The sequence below is a fragment of the Nilaparvata lugens genome, chromosome X, assembly GCF_014356525.2.
Source record: "Nilaparvata lugens isolate BPH chromosome X, ASM1435652v1, whole genome shotgun sequence".
NCBI classification, from domain to species: domain Eukaryota; kingdom Metazoa; phylum Arthropoda; class Insecta; order Hemiptera; family Delphacidae; genus Nilaparvata; species Nilaparvata lugens.
In genome coordinates, this window is record NC_052518.1 from 86942575 (window position 1) to 86953262 (window position 10688).

Genomic DNA, 10688 nt, shown 5'->3' on the forward strand with positions numbered 1-10688 from the left:
ACAGCCATGCCAGTCCCTCTGATAGGTCTAAACCCATATTGACTGTCACTAAACAAATGATTGACCTCAAAATATTCAATAATTAGATTATACAAAATTATCTAAAAGATTTTGGAGAAAATAGGGATTATTGAAATAGGTCTGTAATTATTACAATCTGAAACACAGCTCTTCTTGAACACAGGAATCACCTCAGAATATTTAAGACATTTAAGAAAAGATTCCAACATCAATACAATGATTAAACAAATAACAAAGCACTTCACAAATATAAGGAGAGGCAAGTTTTACAATAAACGAATTTAAATTATAAACATCAAGGCAGGTACTATTCTTTAAAGACATAATGGTTTTATGAACTTGTTCTACACTAGTATGACTAAAATTAAAAGAAGTAGGTATAGCATCAGGTACAGGTTTCTCAATTTATCAAGGTAGTAAGATACAGAATGACCAGCAGCTGGAACACTTTGCACAATTTGGTTAACCTTACTCAAAGGTTAACCAAATCATTTACTAAGAAATGATTAAATTTATATGATGAGTGGCTAACACAGTTCCTGTTCTTAGGTACATCATTTCTGATCATGTTTTCATTAACTATAGACCATAATATCTTTGGATTGTTGCTTGCATTGAGTATACGATTATTGTTATATTTGAGTTTAGCCTCTCTAACCATTCTTTTGAAAAGCTTTCTCAGATTTATCTCTATAATAGTTTAAGCCAGTGGTTTTAAATAGATCGTACATAATTAAATGCAGTTCTTTCACATGTCTAATTTCACTATTGTACCAGTTCATATTAGGGGAAGAATTGTTTCTATTAGGTACACACTTAACAGCAAAAACCATGTCCACAATACTCAAGAATGTATTGTGAAATTGAGCAAATTTGTCCTCTGAAGAATTAAAATAATAAATGACTAACCAATTAACTGCTGACAACATAGTAACAAAATTAAAAACAAAAGAATTGTAAAGTGGTCTGAAAATCCTGGTTCCAGGGTCATCAGAAGCATTGATAACTTGAGAACACAAATCCAGAGAGCACTTGAAAACAATGGCAAAATGGTCAGAACCCAACATTGGTTCAACCGCAGCAGTAAGTATTCTCTCTCTGTGGATAGAGGTTGCCACATTGTCAATGCATGACCCTTCTCCTTGCTAGGAGGAGACTGGTCTGGTAACTTCATTTATAACTAAATTAAGATTGAAACTGATTAAAATATTTTGAAAAATCATCTTAAAACTAGAATTTGTTAACATATTAATATTAAAATCACCACAAAGTATCACATATGCATTGGATTTGTTTCTATTATTAAGCCTATCAAGAATGTTGAAAATAATTTCAATGAAAGACTCAAAATTACTAGTCTTAGGAACTCTGTACACTTCAATACAAATAACGTTGAATTTATCAATAAGAACTGCTGAGATCTCTCAAACACGCTGTACTGATAGATCAATTAAATAGTCAACTTCTCGACCAATCAGACCATTTTTCAAGAAAATAGCAGACCCACCTCGACCACCAGAAGCTCTACAATAAGAACTAACACAGGTGTAGCCCATGACTGTAGTCTCAGCAAGTTCAGCCGCACTTAGCCAGTGCTCACTCAAACAGAGTATGTCAACATCAAATTTCAAATTTAGATAATGCAGTTCATCCAAACTACTGATCAATCCCTGAGTGTTCCAGTGAACAATCACCAAACCAGAAAAAGTCTCAAGAGAACAATTGATGCTAGAAGTACTTAAGTCAAGAACAATCGACCATTATGCTTCCTTGTGAAGTACTTAGCAAGATAGGTATTTTATGGCCATAAGTCTGCCTTGTACACAGTATCAAACGTACTATCTGAAACGCCATCTTAAACGACATGTAAGAGTCAGGATGATTCGAAACAAGTTTCTCAACTGTGAAATCACCAATATTCTGACTTTTTAAAAACTCTGATAAATTATCGGAAGTCGTACCAAGTGCAAATCTTGATACAAAAAGGAATTTTTTGCGATCCATAATTGATAGATTTACTACACCAATCATATTACCTGTAATAAAATTTTTATTCTTCCTAATATTAGCGTTACCAGGCATCTTGGGAGTGATAGACGAAGATTGTTCGTTAACTTTACGAGTTGCTTTACTAGGTTTTTGCCCTTTTTTAAGCACTGCAGCCCAGTTTTTCCCATTAGATTCACTAGCATCATTTTCTACTGAATCATTAGTAGTGTTCAAGGGTGGAAAAGATAAGGAATCGATTTTATAATTATTCCTAGCATTACTTGACAATGATTGATTTTGATTCTCCGAGTTGGAATTCCTAACCTCAATAGCTTTAATCGAAATCGAGGTATTCTTGTCAACCAAATCGATAGTAACTATCGATCTTTTTCGACCCGACAATCGGGCAGTGTCACCACCAGCATGTCGATTCAAATTAGAATCGACAGTCACGCTCTGTTTGATTTTGAACTGGAACAGTCCGTGTCAAGATCAACAAGTCCGTTACCGGTGTCATCATTTAAAATAAGTCAAATTGAGTTGACTTACCATTTATATTAATTAATAAAGCCAAAATAGAATCCAACTTTTCATTCACTCTAACATTTTCCTGTTCCACTACACTCAATTTTTTGTGAACCTGACTCAATTTACAATCAAAGTCTACTAGACTACTCGTATTAATCTGTAACTCACGAAGTTTTTCTAACCTCAAATTACATGTTGGACAAAACCATCTAGAACGATCTCCAAGTTCATCAATCTTCGAAAGATCACTTGAAGAAATATTAGCACATTTCGAGTGAAACCACATGTCACAGAAAACATCACACATGATTGCACCATCATTAGAATAGATTTATTACAGTGACCACATAGAGACCTGTTAACAGCGTCCGCAGCCATCTTGATAACCTGACTCTAATGTAACCTTCTCTGACTCTGAAATGAATCTCCTAAATGAAGGACTGAAGCACAACCTCAATTACAAAGCCAACACAAAAACTGAAAAAGACACAATATTATTGACACAGAAATAGGACTACAACATACAAACTCTGAAAATCATGATTAACTAAGATATTATAAGCCTGCCGAATTCCAAAGATAGAAAACAAAATTAAAACATCATCAAATCGATCAGAGAACAACACAGCTATTAAATTGAGAGAAAAAGCAGAGGAACACAACATCACATTTTTAAAGGCAGATAAGAGTAACAGCACAGTAATAATGAACAATGATGATTTGTATAAAAAAACAATAGAATTCATCACAAAAACAATATAATCGAACTTAAAAAAGATCCTACAGAAACATATAAAAAACAGTAAAACAAACTATTAACAACTCAATCTACATGATCAACAAACACCAGAAAAGATACCTGAAACAAATGCACCCTACTGCCCCAACTCTCCAAACCTTACCCAAAATCCACAAACCTGACACACCCATTCCCCAATAGTAAATTATCAAGGAGCACCAGCTTACAAATTAGCAAAGCACATGGACAAAACACTAAGAGAGTTGATAGACATAGAATACGTTTCATATTTGAAAAATAGCATTGATTTAATAGATAAAATAAAAGACAAGAAAATACCCAACAACTCCACCCTTGCATCCTTTGATGTAACAAATCTCTATAGAAAAATATCCCCATCCAAACCACCATAGAAATAATCAAAAACACCCTCACTAACAAACAGATACCCACTGAAAAAATCAATGAAATAATATCGATTCTAAAAACAATAACCACTCAAAACTACTTCACTTTCAACAACAAATACTATACCCAACCTGACGGCCTACCAATGGGCTCTCCAATATCAAGTATCTTTGCTGAAATATACCTCCAACACATAGAACAAAACCAAATCTTGAAAAACACTCACCGCAAAGAAATAATATATTGGTTCAGATATGTTGATGACATCATCCTCTTATATAATGGCAATAAAAGACAATGTGAATAGCTCAGAACAAAAATTAACAAAATTGATAAAAAACTCCAATTTACAGCCGAATATGAACATGAAAACACCCTCAATTTCCTAGATTTAAGTATCACAAAACACAACCAACAACACTCCTTCAACATATTCAGGAAGCCAACCATGTCAGACACCCTTATTCACAACTCCTCAAATCATCCTGTTCAACACAAACACTCAGCTTTCCTATCTATGCTACACATACTTCAAACCATCCCCCTCTCACCTGAACACTACAAAGCAGAACTCAATACCATAAAATATCTCAACCACAAACAAAATCTCAGCACAACAAAATGGATACCAACACAACCTGATCGACAAGCTACTTCAAAGAATCAAAAATAAAAAACAAGAGAAGGACAAAACTGAAAAGTTCATAACACTGACATACATAAACAACAAATACAACAGAATAGGAAGTATGTTTTGAAGACTTGGGTATAAAGTAGCATTTAGAACAAAAAATAAATTCTACAAGCAAATCAATAAAAGAGAAAAGATTCAAGACAACAGAAAACTCAAACTCCCTGGAGTATACAAGCTAAAATGCTCTGAATGTGATAAATTCTATATCGGACAGACAGGCCGTTCTTTCAATCAAAGATACAAGGAGCATATCCTCTTATCCAGGGACTAAAAACAAAAACAGAATCTGCATTTGCCGACCACCTAATTCAAAAAATCACAAACATAAATACTGATCTACAAATCATACACATAAAAAACAAAGGACCAGAATTAGACACAATAGAACAATTTGAAATATACTCCCAATTTAAAAGCAACAGACAATGTATATTGAACGAAAAACCAACTTCAAATCCCACATCCTCTTTGATTACCTTCTCAGCCACAACAAACCCAATAAACACCAACAGCACCAACAGACACTAATCCAATAGCCACCAACAGCACACTAAAAATTGCCATCCTATCTTTATACTTGTCTATGAGTACAACCAAGAAGATGGCGGACCTGCCGAAAGATCTCGTTGTCACAGTGAGTGATTAATTCATTTATTGTAAAATATCTGACTGCTAGTCGTTTTTTCTAATAGCAAAAAGTGATTTGAAAGTAAGCCTTGTTTGTTTCTCACGCTTTGGGCATTCCAGTGACCCACAATTAGTTTTATATTCTTTTGAGTAATATCATTTATAAGCCTGAGTAATGGTTGAGGCTTGATTTCCCTAAAAAAAACACGGGAATTAACACGGTTACTGAGGGGTATAAAGAGCTTCCGAAGGCCAAAATTTAGCATTTAATAGCCTTTCCAAAGATTTGGAAGGCACCACAATTTTAAATGACATATGAATTGAATTTAGTGTTAAGTTCAATACACTGAGACACTTCAATTTTCCTATCAGATAGGAACGATTTCACGGTATCAACAGTTTCTCTTAAAGAAATACGGGAAAGAAGAATATGATTACTATCACTCGAGGGACTAGAATCATTAGAAAATCTATCATGCATTGTAGTTTTAAGCCCATTTACCTCACCTGTGCATAGCACTGCATCATACTTTACACTCTTTTCCTAATTTCGGATTGATGTAATATTAGATTTCTTCCTTCCAACACTATCCCTAAGACTGCACGATTTTTTTCTCAGAAACAATACTAGAAGTCTTTTTAGGCTCTTCACAAATAACATCAGTTACAAAATCAGAGTAAATCACGTAACTGCAGGTTCAACTTCTCAGTTTGAGACACGTTACGTGCAGGTTTTGAAGAAACAGACTGTTCAACTTTTTGAACTCTATCACACAAACTCTAATAATTTTTACTAATTTTATTCAGTTTCTTAAGAATATCACCTACTTGAGAATTCTTTAGAACTTCAGGATTAGTTTTTCAACTTTTCCTGAGATAAAACTGATAACTAACTCAACACGACATGAAGCATAGAACTTCAGGATTAGTTTTTCAACTTTTCCTGAGATAAAACTGATAACTCAACACGACATGAAGCACAGTAGGCTACCACGAAGTTATGTCAACAAGATTCTGAATTTACCGATATTCGAACACAGATACTTTAGCACATTTAATATGATACCATTTATTGCAAAACCCATCACATTCCAGAGCATTATCATCATTTTTAACAACTTTAGATCACACACCACATGAAGACTCGCAATCACTGTTCACTGCCGTCTCGATTCACAATCACTGTTCACTGCCATCTCTATTTATTTTAAATTCATTTTATTCATCTCTTAGACCAGTTATTGAATAGACACGCTGGGAAGTCTAGCCTCTGAAGCTAAAGGGCAGGTCACACCGAGCTCGCGTCCGCGGCGGTAGCGAAGTCAAAAATCTCGCCTTCCATGTTATTAAGTTGTGCAGGTCACACCGAGCTCGTTACCGCGGAGGTAGTACCTCGGCGGTAGTTTCACTTCGCGAGTCAGGCGAACTTTTGAAACGTCTCCTAGTGGGAGTACCGCTAGCGGTAGTGAGCTTGGTCTGACGTGGCCAATCTAATAACATGGAAAGCGAACTCCAGAACTTCGCCATCGGTAAAACATGCGCAGAATACCGAGACCACACGTGACAATGAGTCATTTGCATGCCTACAGCGACGCAACATTTTGTGTTGCAGACGGAATTGAGCTATTGTCATTTGCATTGTCTTCCGTTGTTGCATTGTCATTTTCGTTGTTCATCATTTTATTAATCAACTATTGCTTCAATGGAGAACCTAATTGAAGAAGTGAGAAAACGACCCATAATATGGGATTTCAGAAACGACAATTATAAAGATGGTACGAGAAAAGATAGGGAGTGGGATGAGATTTCCAATATTCTGCAAAAAGAAAGTAAGTACTACCATGATCTTAACTTCTTAAGTATATTTTTCACTTGAAATTACTACAGACTACAGTCACTAGTACAGACTATAGACTATAGACACTAGTACAGTACTGCACGAGACGAAGTACAGCACTCTGCTCTGGTTGCCGGCCTTCCCCCACTTCTAGAGAACCAGCCTCATCAAAACAAGAACAAAACCAAACTACCGCTGGCGGACGTTTTTTGGTGTGAACTGCATCCAGAAAAACTACCTCCGCGGGAGCGAGCTCGCTACCGCTAGCAGACTTTGGTGTGACGACCGCTTAACATCTACTGCCATATCACCCCATCGTGACGTCAGCATCGGATAGAAAACTTTCCTGCAGTTTGTATACATTGTTTTCCATAGCTGATTGTGTCTATTTCAGATGGAAGTAATTGTGTCTATTTCAGATGGAAGTAAATTATTATTTATGAAAATGGTAAACTCCTGCTGAAATAGAAAACAATTGAAGAAAACTCTAAAGAAGTTTTCTATCCGATGCTAACATCACGATGGGGCGATATGGCAGTAGATGTTGGCTTCATCGACTTTGAGTATGAATATACAATGGGCAGTGTCAATTCTATAACTGGGGCCTATTTCACAAAGGTACCAGTATTGTTACCAACCATGGTTACGAACAAGTACTTGTAATTACAAGTACTCACGTTTCACAAAAATTTATGATCTACAATTTTACAAGTCTACAAATACTTCAATAGTAAACATAACATATTTTCATAATACTTTCCTTTTTCCATCCTTTATAAAGGTTACTTGTACTTTTCAATAATTACTTTGAAAATATTTGAAAGCGATATACTTAATGTTTTTTGTACAGTCTACTTCATTTATTGCTGAATTTGTAACCTACACAGTATATGTACTCTGTATAAATATATAGTATATGTACTATATATACTATAGTACACATAACCTATGAGGTAACACATTAATAACTATTTTGGAAATTTATTGAATTCAATTTCCTGATGCATACATTTCCAAAATAATGAATTATAGAGGAATATAGGGCATTTTTGATTATTAGAAATATTTATTGAATATTTAAAATCATTTTAATGATCACTTGTAAATCCTTTACACAGCTTTCCACTTCGGTAGAAATATACATTATGTACACATCTGCATTATACTTTCAAATTGTTGTTTTTATACATTCTACATTGACTGACAACTGTTTTTATTCCATTTTTCAATAAATAGGTTAGATTTCAGGAGTTGGTTAGATTGTACCTTCAAGTTGAATACAAAAGTCCAAATATTCTTGAGTCAAGACAACTTAAAGATTAAAGTTTTGAATCGACGAAACTTTGACTCAAGAAAACTTGGAGAAGAGTTAATATTGGTGAATTCAAGTTTCTGTTTTTGTCGTTTCAAGTTTTCTTTGACACTCGACTAATGCAAACTCTACTTTAGTTGAAATGTGATGTCTGATATGAAAATCGTTGATCTCACAGGAAGTTAAGGTTATATCACAAATCTCGTTCGTAATATTGTAAAGAGATAAAGAGACAAATATGCCTTGTACATAGAATAATATTGAATTTTGTATTTCCAGTCTCAATCTCAAGAAATAATAATCATGAAGGATGATGGATGATAAATAATAATTATGGTCAAAAATACTCACATACAGTTGGAAGCCGTTTGCATGCCTGAATGAAACTGATGTAAAATTCACAACTAGCCAATAATTTTGTACTGTCAATCTGCTCACACAACAGCTACCAGATTCAATCCCGATATTGTAATTAAAATTATTCTCAATGAAGAATTTCTTTGGGAATAATTATCGGGGAACCATCCAGGAGATTTATGAAAGCGGTTTCGCAACTTTTCACTACAGTGCTGCAATAAGTTATTCAGAATCTCACTAAAGACAAATGAAAAAACGATAACGGTGATCGTATACAGGCTAAAAAATTTAAATATCGTATCAAGTATAAATAACAGGAGAATGAACATTAACTGTACTTGTGTATTTGCATTTTTGCAACTGACATGGGATTGGGATGGGAACAAGAACAAGCCTGACATAACATAAACCAGTGACCACAGAACAGAGCTGCTAAATTACCCATAGTGCACCAGTTCTGCGGTCTGCGTCCAGCTGACATCAAAGAATCAGCTGTGCATACGTTCACAGAGTATATGACACGTCACAAACGTACCAAAACGTCACACATTGTGGGACAACCATCAAAGGGCGCACAGTCTATAATATATTATCCATTCTGTGTTTGGAAATGCACAGTGTGTCATCTGATTATTTCCATAATAGATGATAACAGTTGAAATGACCTGCACAGCACAGTAAATAGTCCAACAAGTGCGCAACCGCAAAGTGACACTTGCTGTTAAATCTGGCATTTGCAGTCACCACTTGTTTTGGTCGCCGCCTCCTGGAGCGCTGGTGCTTGTGTGTCACCACTTGTTTTGGCTGCTGCCGCTTGGAGCGCTGGTGCTTGTATTCACAGTTGCCCTGTCGATTTTGATAGTTTTAATTTTTATTCGTCAAGTTTGTCATTTCAATCGATTTATCAATTAGATTTATTGTACTTAGTTCAGCATCAGTCCTATTTTAGCCTATTATGGACTAAAATATTAGTCGTATTCATTTTCTCAATAAATCGAACAGTTTCCTTGATAAAAAAATATAATGTAAAAATTTAGGGTTTTTTCGATTTGATTTTTGTTTTCTCCGATTAACTTCGAAGCAAATAATCTAAAGAAAATTAGACAAATAATTAATGTAGCCACATTCATTGCGAATCCATTGATGTATATTGTTATTTATTTGCGATTCGATTTGACGCTGTGGAAGGGGAAACAGTTGACGTGGTACCGTGTGGCTGACTCTCTTCACCATAGTAAACAGTAAAAAACAGTAGTAGGCCTACTGCTTTCTAAGTTGCATCTTATTCACACTATGGCGCTCGAAACAATCAATTTTGTCTATTGTTTTGACATGCGATGAAACTAATTTTTCACATTTTGATTCTCTAAATTCTCTAAAATCATTTTGTTGTTATATATGTGCTAAATCATGCATTCTATGACAGACAAAGATATTGTTTGCAACCGATAAAATATTCATACTATTACATAATATAATACATATTTCAAATATGTGTGTATGATCATAATTCTATGCTAAAATTTATCATAAGTTATGAATGTCAAAAAGTGAGATAAATCATAGATTACAATAGTGTTAACAGTGGCAATTTCCTGAAAAATCATAGCGTGCAGTGTTTGCTGTTTTCTACAGTTAATATTCTCCAAGCCAGGTTGATAATATACCTTCAGTTGAGCCAAATATATATGACGGCTGAGGCATAAAAAAATTTATACATTGGGCTTGTTGAGTTGAAATTTTCTATGATTCTCTCTGTAAAGTAGCTTATCTTCCGTTCTTGCTAGTTGTTACCGTTCTTACTATTATTTAGACAGTCCAATATGAAAATTCAGTAGATTCTAAAGATGAAAGCCATGCAAACATACAAATTAAGGAAGAGTAAGCATGCATAAAAGGTAGGAAAATCATGAAAGTGTGTCATATTAATTTAACCACAAAGTACCCTACCGTATAAGATTAAATGAAAGATGATTCATCATCTTCTATTATTTTTGTTAACATATCGATTTTTCACCTCCACTCGCATCTTGTCATTCATTACACAAGGTTGGCAGAAGCTTTTCTTTATGTCGATTAATGTTGATTGAAATTGATTTTGATTAGGGCACCAAAAGAATAGATCATTTTCTATTTGAAGCATTCAAATTAAATCTATTGAACATGATTTCTTATG

The 10688-nt window shown here is 34.6% G+C and overlaps 1 protein-coding gene across 2 annotated transcripts in view; it reads right to left on the reverse strand.

Annotated features, from left to right (window-relative positions):
• LOC111045160 (histone-lysine N-methyltransferase, H3 lysine-79 specific) overlaps window positions 1-8930 on the reverse strand; it is a 43616-nt gene extending 34686 nt beyond the window's left edge. The window contains exon 1 of one of the 2 annotated variants that reach the window (XM_039441813.1): window positions 8507-8930. The gene's annotated coding sequence lies outside the window, so the exon portion shown is untranslated. The remainder of the gene's footprint in view (window positions 1-8506) is intronic. The other variant, XM_022330484.2, reaches the window with a different exon arrangement.
• Window positions 8931-10688: the final 1758 nt, after the last annotated feature.